This window comes from Carcharhinus amblyrhynchos, chromosome 4 (assembly GCF_965287045.1).
Source record: "Carcharhinus amblyrhynchos chromosome 4, sCarAmb.v2.hapA, whole genome shotgun sequence".
Classification (NCBI taxonomy): domain Eukaryota; kingdom Metazoa; phylum Chordata; class Chondrichthyes; order Carcharhiniformes; family Carcharhinidae; genus Carcharhinus; species Carcharhinus amblyrhynchos.
The window spans coordinates 72,473,197-72,486,742 of record NC_137327.1 but is presented as its reverse complement, the minus strand read 5'-3'; the positions used below and the strand labels follow the sequence as shown (position 1 = coordinate 72,486,742).

The 13,546-nt window shown below is 42.3% G+C and overlaps 1 protein-coding gene across 1 annotated transcript in view; it reads left to right on the top strand.

Moving 5' to 3' along the window:
* Nucleotides 1-1,489: 1,489 nt before the first annotated feature.
* The window catches only part of LOC145342114 (muscleblind-like protein 2), a 151,797-nt gene continuing 139,740 nt past the window's right edge, over nt 1,490-13,546 (top strand). Inside the window, exon 1 of the mRNA XM_080187343.1 lies at nt 1,490-1,608. The gene's annotated coding sequence lies outside the window, so the exon portion shown is untranslated. The remainder of the gene's footprint in view (nt 1,609-13,546) is intronic.

Here is a 13,546-nt window from a genome sequence, read left to right as displayed (position 1 = left end):
ATCTTTTCAGATCTTCAGGGCTTCTCTCATGCCCACCTCACTTCAAGGTTGCTTCTTGCAGTTCTTTCTTTAATTTGGAGCCTATTTGTCTTCTCTGTTCTTTTAACCCAATGGGACCTGTGTCTTTCCCCTGACTTTAATCCTTTACTTGCGACTTCCTTTTGGGATCTCTCCCTGTTCCTCACCCTGGTTTGGCATCTCTCCCTTTCTTATTCCTGTCCCTGGGACACTTATTTGGCACTGGTAGTTGATTCATGCCAGGTCGTCTGACTTGGATCTTGCAGCATTCTTCTTTCTCTTTTCTGTACATTCCTCAGCCTGAGGAATGTGAAATAACCGAATTACACATGTGACCATTTCCCAGCTGTTGGACATGCAAAAGGCACAAGGATTGTCGGGAATTGGTCATCCCAACCTCCCAACTTCAAACTCATGTAAGTATAGGTTTCATTACAAATTGGACTCGAACCCATAACTTTCTGATGAGTGCTATACATGGGAACACAGCTGAGGTTTATTTATTCCCAGGGAATTAATTTACTTTCAATGTAAAGCATCTTTAACACACACCACTGCTAGCTCTGTGGATGAATAAACACATGGTGAATGTCATTTTTACTTCCAACAATTTTGTTTTCCTATTTTCTCCAGGCCAATTTGGGGTCCATTTAGTTGTGAACAGAGGAGGCCTCTCCAAAGCTTAAGGGTATTCTACATCCTATTAGTATGTTGTACTGATTTCTAATTTACAAGGGAGTTAAGGGTTATGGGGAGCACAGGGTGGTGACAGCGGTGGCTGCAAAAAAATGGAGTTAAGGCCATCATCTAGATCAGCCTTGATCTTATTAAGGTCTACCAATTGGCCTACCGTTGCTGTGACTTGCATTGGACACATATCTAAGAGCAAGTGAGAGACAAAATGGGTTTAAATTATTTTGGGGATTTGGGGCTGTTTTGGACTTTGAGGTGTATAGTGTTGAGTCACTGCACAACAGCCTTTACCTGATGCATGGATGTCACCTCAGTACACATAGACAGCTGCATTTAAGCAAGAGTTAAGTGAGCTCTCAGTTAAGGTTACTATGGCAACAGTCAGACTGAACCCTTGCAGGCAAAGCAGTAGATCTGAAGGCCATTAGGCGCTCATTGTTTGGAATGTACCATCTTAGTCCCATAGAGAAGGGAAGCAGGAACAAGCAAATGCTGCATTACCAGACTGCAGCATAGTTTTAAAGCTATAACAAAAGCATACATGCCATTAATAAATGATGACATCTCTTAATGTGGGAGCAACAAAATAAAAGGGTTGACTGATCTGTTCTGATTCATTTTCGCTAGCTCACAAAACTGCTTAACCACGGAGCACTTTATATATCCCGGAGCTGATTTGGCTGAGCATGGTTGCATGGCCCAGCTATGAAGTTATGTACATGAAACGCGCGTTAATTTAGTTTCATCTAATGATGTCAGTATTTAAAATGGCGGTGATCATTATATACCCATGCTGAGACTTCAGGCAATTATCCTGCATGTTTTTGCTCCGTGCGATTAGTGTTCTTCTCCTCCAGTTTCACTTTGAATGTCTGCTTGTTGCTGACTGGCAATCAGGTAAGGAAGCTTTTCATAAGGCTTCTTATGGTGTTCAATGTCTAGCACCCGTAGCGTAATGTTATTTATAAGGCATGCTAGAAAGGCTAGGAACTTATTTTGAACATATTTATAAGGTTTTGTTGGCAAGACCTGCAGTTTGAATGAGTTGCTATTTTATGTCGTTCAAAGCAGGTCCTTATATGGATTATTAAGCTAATACATTGCTTTCAGATATAACGTTTCTCAGCTCGAAACACTTTGCATGCTTGTTTAATTATCTCATCGGCCTGGATCGTTATTTTGTCATTTGCATCGAGGATGCACTTAACAAACAACTGACAGATTCACATGTGTGAAGATACAATTTGTCAACCTTACATACTGAATTAGTATTGTGACTCACAGTTAACACACCACCATCTTGCAGTTAATATACCTCTATCTACCTCGTGCACCTATCAGTGACACTTCTCTGTTTCTGTTGGCGACTTACAAATAAAGCAGCTCTATCTATTGCTGTTTCATAGTTAATGTAGCTCTGTCTACTAGTGACTTGTGAGTTACAACAGTTAATGCAGCTTTCTGTTCATTGTTGACTAGTACGTTATGTTCATTAATGCAGCTTAATCGACTGGTGACTCTTACTTTAAATTAGTTAATACAATGTTCTGCTCTCTATCCGGTGGTGACTCACATATAAATTGATTAATGCAATTCATTGCCCGTTAGTGACTTGCATGTTAATGTATTTAATTCATCTCTGCCACTTATTAATCATGTGATTGAATATAACTGGCAAAATGTACTCAGATGACAGACAAAAATCACGACGACGGCATTGAATTGACTGTATGACTATAATGCAGACAGGAAAATGGCCACAATCATATCAGCCATGATCTTACTGAATGGCATAAGCAGACTTGAGAGGCCGAATGGCCTTCTCCTGCTCTTAATTCTAGAGTCCTTGTGTTGTGTTTGAAAAGAGTTGTATCTTTGTAGTTGCTCACTTCCATGGGAAGAACCGATATCTGCCTGTTTTCACGGCAACATCTAAAAATAAAACAGTGAGGGATTATATGTTTGTGGCCAAGGAGATTTTGAAGTTCAAGTTGCTCACTGAGAACATATACTGTTTGAAGTGAAATGGTGGTTGAGGCTAAATAACTTTGTCTTTTCTGCATTGAATATTGTTGATGAGGGTTGGCAGTTCTTTGCCATGGTGCAGTAGTGACGGGTGTCTTAAGCTGGTAAACAGTGTGTGTCTGGGATGGAAACTCCCCAACGCAGCTGTGCAGAGCTCGCTGCCAGCAACAACAAGGCATTTATTAAATTATTTAGATTGAGATGGGAAGTAAACAAATTTATAAGCAGTATGTTTATATATCAGCAGATTGGGAAGGAGTATTTGGGGGTAGGGAAGGTGGGTATGGGCAAAGGGAGGATGAATTGGTCTGAAATGAGAAGGTGTTGGCCCAGGTTGGTCTAATTTGTGAGCTGCAGATTATGTTGTTGCATAGGTCAAATAGTGAATGGTTTGGAATCTATCTGGGCAGCAGTATAAAGGGGAAGATAGAAAACTGGCAACCTTTTATACCCCATTTTCCAATTGAAATGAAAAGCAGGCCATGTGTAAACTGGGTTGCTGACCCATTTAGTGCTAACCACCCAAGGCGAGTTTCACCCTGATATTCATTCTGCTCTGATCTGAGTTGCCTAAATCCGATTATCTGATAACTCGGGTTTTTTTTTAAAAAGTACCATTTTGCATGGTGTTGTGTGTTTTGCATTACTTCATTCAAATTACTAGATCATTTAAATTTTCCAAGCGCAAAACAAGACTGAATTATCAAGATTAAAAGAAGGAAATTGCTTGCATTTAAATAGTGCCTTCAGGCCATCCAGAAGTGCTACCCAGCCACTTAAATATTTTTGAGTGTAGCCACAACTGTAATGAAGGCAAGGCAGTGGTTAACTTGTGCACAGCAAGCTCTCACAAACAGCAATATGTTATCTATCAGACAAACTTCTCCTATGATGTTGTTTAAGGAATAGAGAACTGAGAAGAAGTCATCATTGTTTTTAAGTAGTGCCATGCAATGTTTTATGTTGGCCTCAGAAAACAGTACCTCTGACAGTGCAACAAGCACACAGTACTGCACTGGAGTGTTCACCTAGATCATGTGCTTAGGTGCATAGCAGTTGTTCTTAACCTTTTATATGTCATGGCGCACCTCAATACTATAAAATAAAATGTTGAGGCACACCTCCTATTTTCTCTGTCCCCTTACTGGTGACTTCATTTTTAACTCCCCCTTGTCCTTGGGCCTTTTTTTTTACCTCTCCCTATCTCTCTCACTTCTCCCAGAGTTTTTGCTTTTTTTGTGGGTGCATGGGAGTCTTTGCCTTCAGCTCCAAGCCCCGTTAGTCATGTGCCTGGGGCTGACCAGCATAGAAAATCTAAACCACACGTGTGCGGCTCTTTCCCAGCCAGCACATGTGTGGGAGGCCCAAGATTTTTTTGGGTCTTGGAGATGGTAACCACAGAGCTAAAGACAAAGGGTGGTTTTTGTTTAATTACATGAATTTTGAATGTTGAATCTTTTTTGCTGGGTCACGGCACATGTGTTGGGAACCACTGAAAGTGAGATTTCAACCCATAACCGTCCAATTAAGAGGCACTAGTGCTATCCTCACTCACGACTCCAGACTGTTATGTATGTATGTTAAGTAAAGATTATAACTGAAATTGAAATTACGCTAAAAACACAGTGGCTCACTTAAAAGTGAATTGTGAACCTTGATTTATTCTTCTCTTGGAAAGCAACATATCCCTATCTTGTTTAATCAGAAACTTTGGAACTGGAGACACATTTCAGGAGTGATTACAATATAAGCCTGAGATCTGATCCTGTAATTAGCGGAAGGCAATGATCTAAGCCATGTAACGCTATTAAATATCAGAGCCCAGCAGTCCAGAGAGCACTGTATTTGTGCACCATCAGCTCCTTCTGTGAGAGGTTATGCTTGTCATTGAGCTAGTTACAATAATCACACAGTGAATTGACAGCAAAAGGAGGGATGTAAGTGTGGCTGAGAGGCAGGTTAGGCTAATATTTCACTCTTAGAACTCTTTCCTGTTTTGAAAATGACCAATAAATACCGCAGCTCTTCCTTCATTTCCTATTTACCTCTCAATATGTCCTGACAAGTATTATTCTTGGGGACCCTTGCAATGGAACAATAGACCTTCTTGGGTAAACTATATCATTTTTAAAATGTATTTTCTCATGGGACACTGGCATCTCTGGCAAGTCACAATGTGGAGATGCCGGCATTGGACTGGGGTAAACACAGTAAGAAGTCTCACAACACCAGGTTAAAGTCCAACAAGTTTATTTGATAGTAAACACACAAGCTTTCGGAATGCTGTTCCTTCGTACTCACCTTGGTTGCTTAGCCAATTCAGAGGGCTGTTAAGAGTCAAGCACATCGCTGGGAATCTGGAGTCACATGTAGGGCATACAGAACATTAATTTTGATCAGGGACATCACTGAACCTGGTGGATTATTATGGACTAGCTTTCAAATCCAAATTTCATTAATTGACTTTAAATTCCACCAGCTGTCATGGTGGGATTTTAATCTGTGTTCTCGGAGCATTAGCTTGTGTTTCTGGATTACTAGTCCAGTGACATTACCATAACACCTATGTCTCCCCCTTCAAATAGGCAATTTTCAATGTGTGCAATGAAAAGGAAGTGGCTTACTTTAAAAAAAGCTTGTCCTTCCTCGAAGACATGTTGTTTTATTATAGATAATTTAATATTGTGACCTGTGAATACAACTCATTTCCCTCATTACAACATTAACTACACTTCAAAGGTGGTACATTGGCTGTAAAGTACTTTGGGACATGTTGGCACAGTGATTAACACTGCTCCCTCACAGCACCAGGAACCTGAGTTCAATTCAGGCCTTGGGCAATTGTGTGGAGTTTGCATGTTCTCCCAGTGTCTATATGGGTTTCCGTCATGCTCTGGTTTCCTCCCACAGTCCAAAGATACACAGTTTAGATGGATTGGCTATGCTAAATTTCCCCTTAGTATCTAAAGGTGTGAAGATTAGGGGGTTTGGCAGGATGAGTGTGGGGTTTACAGGGATTTGGTCTGAGTAAGATGCTCTGTCAGAGAATCAGTGCAGATGCGATGGGCTGAATTCTTCCTTTTGAAAATTAAGGATTCTGTAGGTTTTCTAAGCACTCAGAGCTCATGAAAATCACCATAGAAATGCATATCATTCTTTTCTCAAGCAAACATCTGTAGGAAATAAATTGGCACTGGATTAGGTTTAAACACAAATTTTGTCAACTGTTGTCATTAGCTGCACTTTCAAAAGAAAACTTTATCTTCCAAATATAAAATGTTTAGATCTGTCAGTTTCCTGATCAAAACTTTCCTTGTTGGTAAGAATATTTTAATATCCGCCATTCATGCAACAGACAGACCATCCTAATACTATAGTTTCTCATTTCTCGTGGTTATTCCCAATGTAAGTAAGAGTACAGGCAGTCAGGAAATCTTGCCATAAGCTTGGTGTTCTCACTTCTGTTGCTCATTGAAAACGCTAATTGCAGCAGGAGGCCGTGGCAGGGTAACTCCACTTTACTTCCTGGCCAGGTTACAAGAGGCAATGCTTTTCGCCAATCCAGCTGTTGTTAGCAACTGCTCAATTTGAAGCGGGTTATAAAGAACAAAGAACAAAGAAAATTACAGCAGAGGAACATGCCCTTCGGCCCTCCAAGCTTGCATCGACCAGGCTGCCTGACTTAACTAAAACCTCCTACGTTTTTGAGGACCATATCCCTCTATCCCCATCTCATTCATGTACTTGTCTAGACGCCCCTTAAAAGTCACTACTGTATCCACTTCCACTACCTCCCCCGGCAACAAGTTCCAGGCATCCACCACTCTCTGTGTAAAAAACCTGCCTCGTATATCTCTTTAAAACTTGCCTCTCGCACCTTAAGTCTACGCCCCCTAGTAATTGACTCTTCTACCCTGGGAAAAAGCTTCTGACTATCCATTCTGTCCATGCCTCTCATAATCTTGTAGACTTCTATCAGGTCTCCCCTCAACCCCCGTTGCTCCAGTGAGAACAAACCAAGTTTCTCCAACCTCTCCTCATAGCTAATGCCTCCATACCAGGCAACATCCTGGTAAATCTTTTCTATATCCTCTCCAAAGCCTCCACATCCACCTGGTAGTGTGGCGACCAGAATTGAACACTATATTTCAAGTGCGGCCTCATTAAGGTTCTATAAAGCGTCAACGTGACTTGCCAATTTTTAAACTCAGTACCTCGGCCGATGAAGGCAAGCATGCTGTATGCCTTCTTGACTACCTTCTCCACCTGCATTGCCACTTTCAGTGACCTGTGTACCTGTACACTCAGATCCCTTTGCGTATCAATACTCCTAAGAGTTCTGCCATTTACTGTATATTTCCTATTTGCATTAGACCTTTCAAAATGCATTACCTCACGTGTCTGGTTAAACTCCATCTGCCATCTCTCTGCCCAAGTCTCCGACTGATTTATATTCGGCTGTATCCTCTGATGGTCCTCATCGCTATCCGCAAATCCACCAACCTTTGTGTCGTCCGCAAACTTACTAATCAATCTTGTTACATTTTCCTCCAAATCATTTATATATATTACAAACAGCAAAAGTCCCAGCACTGATCCCTGAGGAACACCACTTGTCACAGCCCTCCATTCAGAAATGCACCCTTCCACTGCTACCCTCTATCTTCTTTGACCAATCCAGTTTTGTATCCACCTTGTCAGCTCTCCTCTGATCTCATGCAACTTCACTTCTGCAACAGTCTGCCATGAGAGAACCTTGTCAAAGGCCTTACTGAAGTCCACTGCCCTACCCTCATCAATCATCTTCGTCACTTCCTGGAAAAACCCGATCATGTTCGCGAGACGCGGCCTCCCCTTCACAAAAAGCTGTCAGTATCAGAGCTGCCTCAATGCAGAAGCTGAAAAAAGGGCATTTTTTAATTTAAAGAAATAATAATTTAATGTGCTTGGCACTCTTGTGCAGGCAAAGCTATGATGGGGTTAAGGATCAACTAACTGAATGTACAAGGATTTTAAATATACAGTGGCTCAACTGTACTCAGGAGTTTGCTAGATGTCTAGTGCAGGTCTACAGTCAGGCCACTGATATGGAAATATCTCTCAATCCAATGAAGTAGCCATTTTTTTCAACACAAAATGGTGATAGAGTTTAGAGGGAAGACATCAGAATTTTGCTTCACAAAACCACCTAGAGGCCGGAGCCTGAAACTAAAAAGTGACACTTGCTATGGCAATATTTGAATGGGACATGTTGACATAGCAACTTATAACGGTAAATGTTGACTGTTTATGTGAAGTTTGCACATTCTTCCCATGTCTGCGTGGGTTTCCTCCAGGTGCTCTGGTTTCCTCCTCACAATACAAAGATGTGCAGATTGGGTGGATTAGCCATGGTAAATTGCCTTTAATGTCCAAAGATGTGTAGGTTAGGTGGGGTAGAAATGGTAAATCTGCAGAGTTGTGGGAATAGACCAGAGGGAAGGGCCTGGGCAAGATGCTCTGTTGGAGAATCAGTGCTGACTCAGTGGACCAAATAGCCTCTTTCTGCGCAGTAGGAATTTTATGATTCTATAACCACAATTTCTAATAACATTAAAATTCAATGTTTATAATCCTACTGGGTGACGTTTAGGCGCCGGTAAAATATCCTCACCCATAAGCCCCAACATGGTCTCAATTCTCTGCTAGCTCTCTCTGTAATCCTCTTTGCCTCTAAGTCTCTGTATCTCTGAACATCCAACACTGCCTTTACATTGCCTGCTAGCTTTGGCTGTTCAGTGTAAGGAGTGATGTATCTAAGGTTGTGTCAGAATCTTGCAGGGCAACTTTTGGGAGAGAAGCAGACTGAGAAATTGAAGGCGAATGGTTTTTGTGAATATGTTCTTGAAAATGGAAGATCCACTGATACAGTATGAAGACAGGCTGTAATTTAAATAAGAAAACAGCGGTGTCTCAGTGTACTATGATGTTGGTGCACTCTTGAATTGTCAATTTTGAAAATAATCACTTGTGTTTGCATGCCTAAAGACAATCTCCAACATTCGGGAATAGCTGTGATATTTGCAATTCTGATCCAGAGGTACCCCCTTGTCCTTGAGCAGGTAGATTAAACAGTATGCAGCAAGGAGGGAGAGGGACAAACAGGCAGACAGATTAGTCCAAGACGATACAGACCAGGAGACAGGATGGAAAAACAGAGCGAGAGAGAGAGTGCAATCAGGTCAAAGCCAAGAGAAAGCCTATGGATCTCAGCCAGAGTTAGAAATATTTTATTTAAAATTCTACCTGATATCACTGACGTGGCAATTCTGCCGCGTTAGCTGAAGTGAAGCTGACATCTGTAGGTCAGGCCTGATTAGCTGCCCTCCACCCTGCCTGGTATTGTGCAGAGTAAATCCGATTGAGAGTAGAGCGTGTGGACGAGGATATTGCTACCAAGAGTAAAATACTTCTTTTGCCTTCTGAGTGATTTCGTTCTGTTAAATGTGAGGGAGCCAGAATAATTTCCCTTTGATTTTGTAGCATCTAATTAGAATCAAAGTTTTGTTGGGAATTGAAGAAATTATAAGGTCTTTCCTCTAAAGTCAGCCCTCCTGTCAAATTAGAAGCAGCTGGAATAAATCGTCTACAATACTACTGATTATATCAGTCAGCGAAAACTGAAGTTCTATTGGTGCACTTACAGTATGAAAGAACATAAAAAGGAAGACATACAGTGCCTTGCATGACCTCAAGAAACCCCAAAGTGCTCCATTGCAAATGAAGCACTTCTGAAGTATAGTTACTGCTTTAATGTAGGAAACATGGCAACCAATTTGCGCACAGCAAGCTCCCACAAACAACAGTGTTAAAAACTAGGCAATCTTTTTTTGTGGCATTGATTGAGGGATGAATATTGGCTTAGATGCCAAGGATAATTCCTCTTTCTTCTCTTAAATAGTATGGTAGTATCTTTTGCATCCACTTCAGAAGGCAAACAGGCTTAAAGTGTCATCCAGCAATGCAACACTCCCTCAGTACTGCACTAAACCATTAGTCAAAATTACACATTCATGACTCTAGAACCAGGTTTGAACCCATGATCTTCTGAATTGAAGACAAGAATGATGGTAATTACATTGTGTATCTGTGCCTGTATGTAGATTTTTGCATTCCTGCTTTGGACAAACAAGGCGTGTAGATTGTGTTCCATATTTTAATCCACTTTGTGTCTGGACTGTACATGGTCCTGTTTTGCAGCTGTTCTTTCAAGGCAATGAATGATCAGTGCATGTTGCCAAAGGAGCTATCACAGTATTCAAATACCTTTATTATACTGGAGCTGTTGACCTCAATTATTCATTGCAGCTCTATTCGAGGCTGCAGCTTTGTCAGCTTCATCTAAGATAGTTGGCAAATAAAAATGATCAAAACAAGTAGTTTTATACACTTTATCAGAATATATATAAATAAACGTTTTATTTTCCTTTACAACATCTCTTACTTATATATGGTTCAAATGTACCGTGACCTAATCACCTATGAGAAAAGGAGGAGAACTCAGCCCCTTGAACTTGTTCCACCATTCAGTTAGATTACAGCTGACCTATATTTCAGTTCCATTTGTTCCACCTGCTCATTAAATCACAGATATAAACCAACCAATCTCAACAATAATTTGTATTTATATAGCACCTTTAATCACCCAAGGTGCTTCACAAGAATGTGACCAGACAGCATTACTGAGTTGCAGAGATAAACACAGTAAAAAGTCTGACAACACCAGATTTTAGTCCAACCGATTTATTGATAGTAAACTCACAAGCTTTCGAGGTTTCCCTCTTCGTCAGGTGAATGGAGAGTTCTGGCCTCGGACAGAGCATATAAAGCGCAGACTATGCTCTGTCCGAGGCCAGAACTCTCCGTTCACCTGACGAAGAGGGAAACCTCGAAAGCTTGTGAGTTTACTATCAAATAAATCGGTTGGACTAAAACCTGGTGTTGTCAGACTTTTTACTGTGTTTACCCCAGTCCAACGCCGGCACATCCACAACATTGCAGAGATAAGTCAGAGCAGCTAGTTAATCAACTGTTTGGTCGAAGAGGTGGAATTTAAGGAGTAGATACAGGTGGAAAGGCCAGTGTGTAGGGCCTAGAGGCCTGAAGGCACAGCGCTGATGGTGGATCTCAATCTTGAAATCTTCAGTTGGTCACATTTCCGGGGGGTAGGGGAGTGGGGAGTGGGGACTGGGGAGGAGAGGGGGGCAAGTTTCACATTTCCACAGTTCCGTGTGTTTGTCTGAGGCAACATTTCCTGATTTTCTTCCTGAGTAATTTTAATGTTGTGCCACCCCCTCAATGTGTTCTAGATTCTTCCACCAGCAAAACTAGCTCTTCTATTGGGAATTACAGTCAAAAAATAATATTTAATTCCTTCACTGCTCCAAATCTGAATCATAGATCTTGTGAAAAGTGGTTTGTGCATGGGCACTGAAGGCATTTATCTCAAAATTGGCAGAGCCTCACTGGGAGAATGGAGAGGAACACATCAGCCCAGTGAATCGGCTGCATGCAGTTTCCATAATGATTCTCTGGGCACAGAGATTTACAATGCCACTTGTCGCAATTTGACCTGTCGTTTGTAAAACACACAGCATTGAAGCAACAGCCAGAGTTACCATGGTGTTATTGTCACTGGAAACATTGTGTTTTGTTGATATGATGCAGGCCAGACCCTCTGACCCTCAGTCCAGCATGCACGCTCCAATTTTCAGCACGGACGATTTAATCTATTTAGCGCTGGAGTCAAGCATCAGAAGAATACAACCAGAGTGTGATCTCACTCAGGATCAGGCTTCTGCTTGCAATCTGTGAAGAGATTGTTCTATTCAAGTTATTCTCACTTGGGGGCTGCATACAGGAGGTATTAGCAGAACAAATTGGATAGGTATTTGTGGATGTCCAGCAGTTTAGGGGACATGGGATAGGGAGGGATTGAAATTTGCCTTGTATCAGCAGCCTGTTTTACACTAGCTCCATTGTCTTTTCTGTTGAGCTGAGTAGTTGAAAGTGGGTGGCCATCACTAGTGAGATGAGGACTAACATTGCCCTGGTGATCTCTGTGAGCAGCTGAAATGGACAGTGAATGGCCTGTTGATGCTGCTGGAGCTGGATGGGGGAATGTAGTCTGATAGAGGAGAGAGGACACGAGGGGAGAATAAAATGGAATAATAAATTGAGGAGGAAGAAATGCATTAACAGAATCTCTATAGTGCAGAAGGAGGCTGTTTGGCCCATCGAGGCTGTACTGACAAGAACCTCACCCAGCCCTCTCTCCGAAACCCCATGTATTTACCCTGCTAATTTACCCTGACACTCAAGGCCAATTATCATGGCCAATCAACTTAAGAACATAAGAACATAAGAAATAGGAGCAGGAGTAGGCCATCTAGCCCTTCGAGCCTGCCCCGCCATTCAATAAGATCATGGCTGATCTGTCGTGGCTCAGTTCCACATTCCCGCCCTCTCCCCATAACCCTTAATCCCCTCTCTTATCAAGAACCCATCAACCCGCGTCTTAAAAATATTTAGCAAGGCAGCCTCCACCACTTCAACGGGCAGAGAATTCCAGAGATTCACCACCCTTTGAGTGAAGAAGTTCCTCCTCAACTCCGTTCTAAACCGCCTCCCCTTTATCTTGAGGCTGTGCCCCCTAGTCCTACTGTCTTTTTTGAGCGGGAAGAGTCTCTCCACCTCTATCCTATCCATCCCATTCATCATCTTATACGTCTCAATGAGATCTCCCCTCATTCTTCTAAACTCTAACGAGTACAAGCCTAGTTTATTCAGCCTCTCCTCATAGCTCAATCCCCTCAACTCCGGTATCAGCCTAGTAAACCTCCTCTGCACTCCCTCCAGGGCCAAAATATCCTTGCGCAGGTGCGGCGCCCAAAACTGCACACAGTACTCCAGCTGCGGCCTCACCAATGCCCTATACAGCTGCAGCAAGACCTCCCTACTTTTATATTCAATCCCCCTCGCTATGAAGGCCAGCATCCCATTCGCCTTCCTGACCACCTGCTGCACCTGCAAGCTGGGTTTTTGCGACTCATGCACAAGGACCCCGAGGTCCCTCTGCACCGTTGCCTGCTGCAGTTTTTCGCCACGTAAGTAATAGTCCTTCCTACCATTCTTCCTACCAAAGTGGACCACCTCACACTTGCCAACATTAAATTCCATTTGCCATTTCCTGGCCCATTCGCCCAGCCTATCTAGATCCTTCTGCAGACTCTCCACACCCTCCGCACAATTTGCCTTTCCCCCAATCTTGGTGTCATCAGCAAATTTCGACACCCTGCACTCGGTTCCCTCCTCCAGATCATCTATATAAATGGTAAATGATGTTTAGGTTGTCTATTGTTGGCGATAGTCATTGCCTGGCACTTGTGTGACGTGAACGTTACTTACCACTTGTCAGGCCAAGCCTCAATATTGTCCAGGTTTTGCTGTATTTGGACATGGACTGCTTCAGTATCTGAGGAGTTGTGAATAGCATTGAAGATTCTGCAGTCTTCAATGCACATCCCCACTTCTGATCTTATGAAGGAAAGAAGGCTATTGATGAAGCAGCTGAAGATGGTTTGGCTCAGGACACTATCCTGAGGAACTGCTGCAGTGATGTCCTCGAACTGAGATGATTGACCTCCAACCATCACAACCATCTTCCCTTATGCCAGGTATGACTGCAGTCAGTGGAGAATTTTCCCCTTGACTTTGATTGATTACAGTTTTGCTAGGGCTCCTTGATACCATATTTGGTCAAATGTTGCCA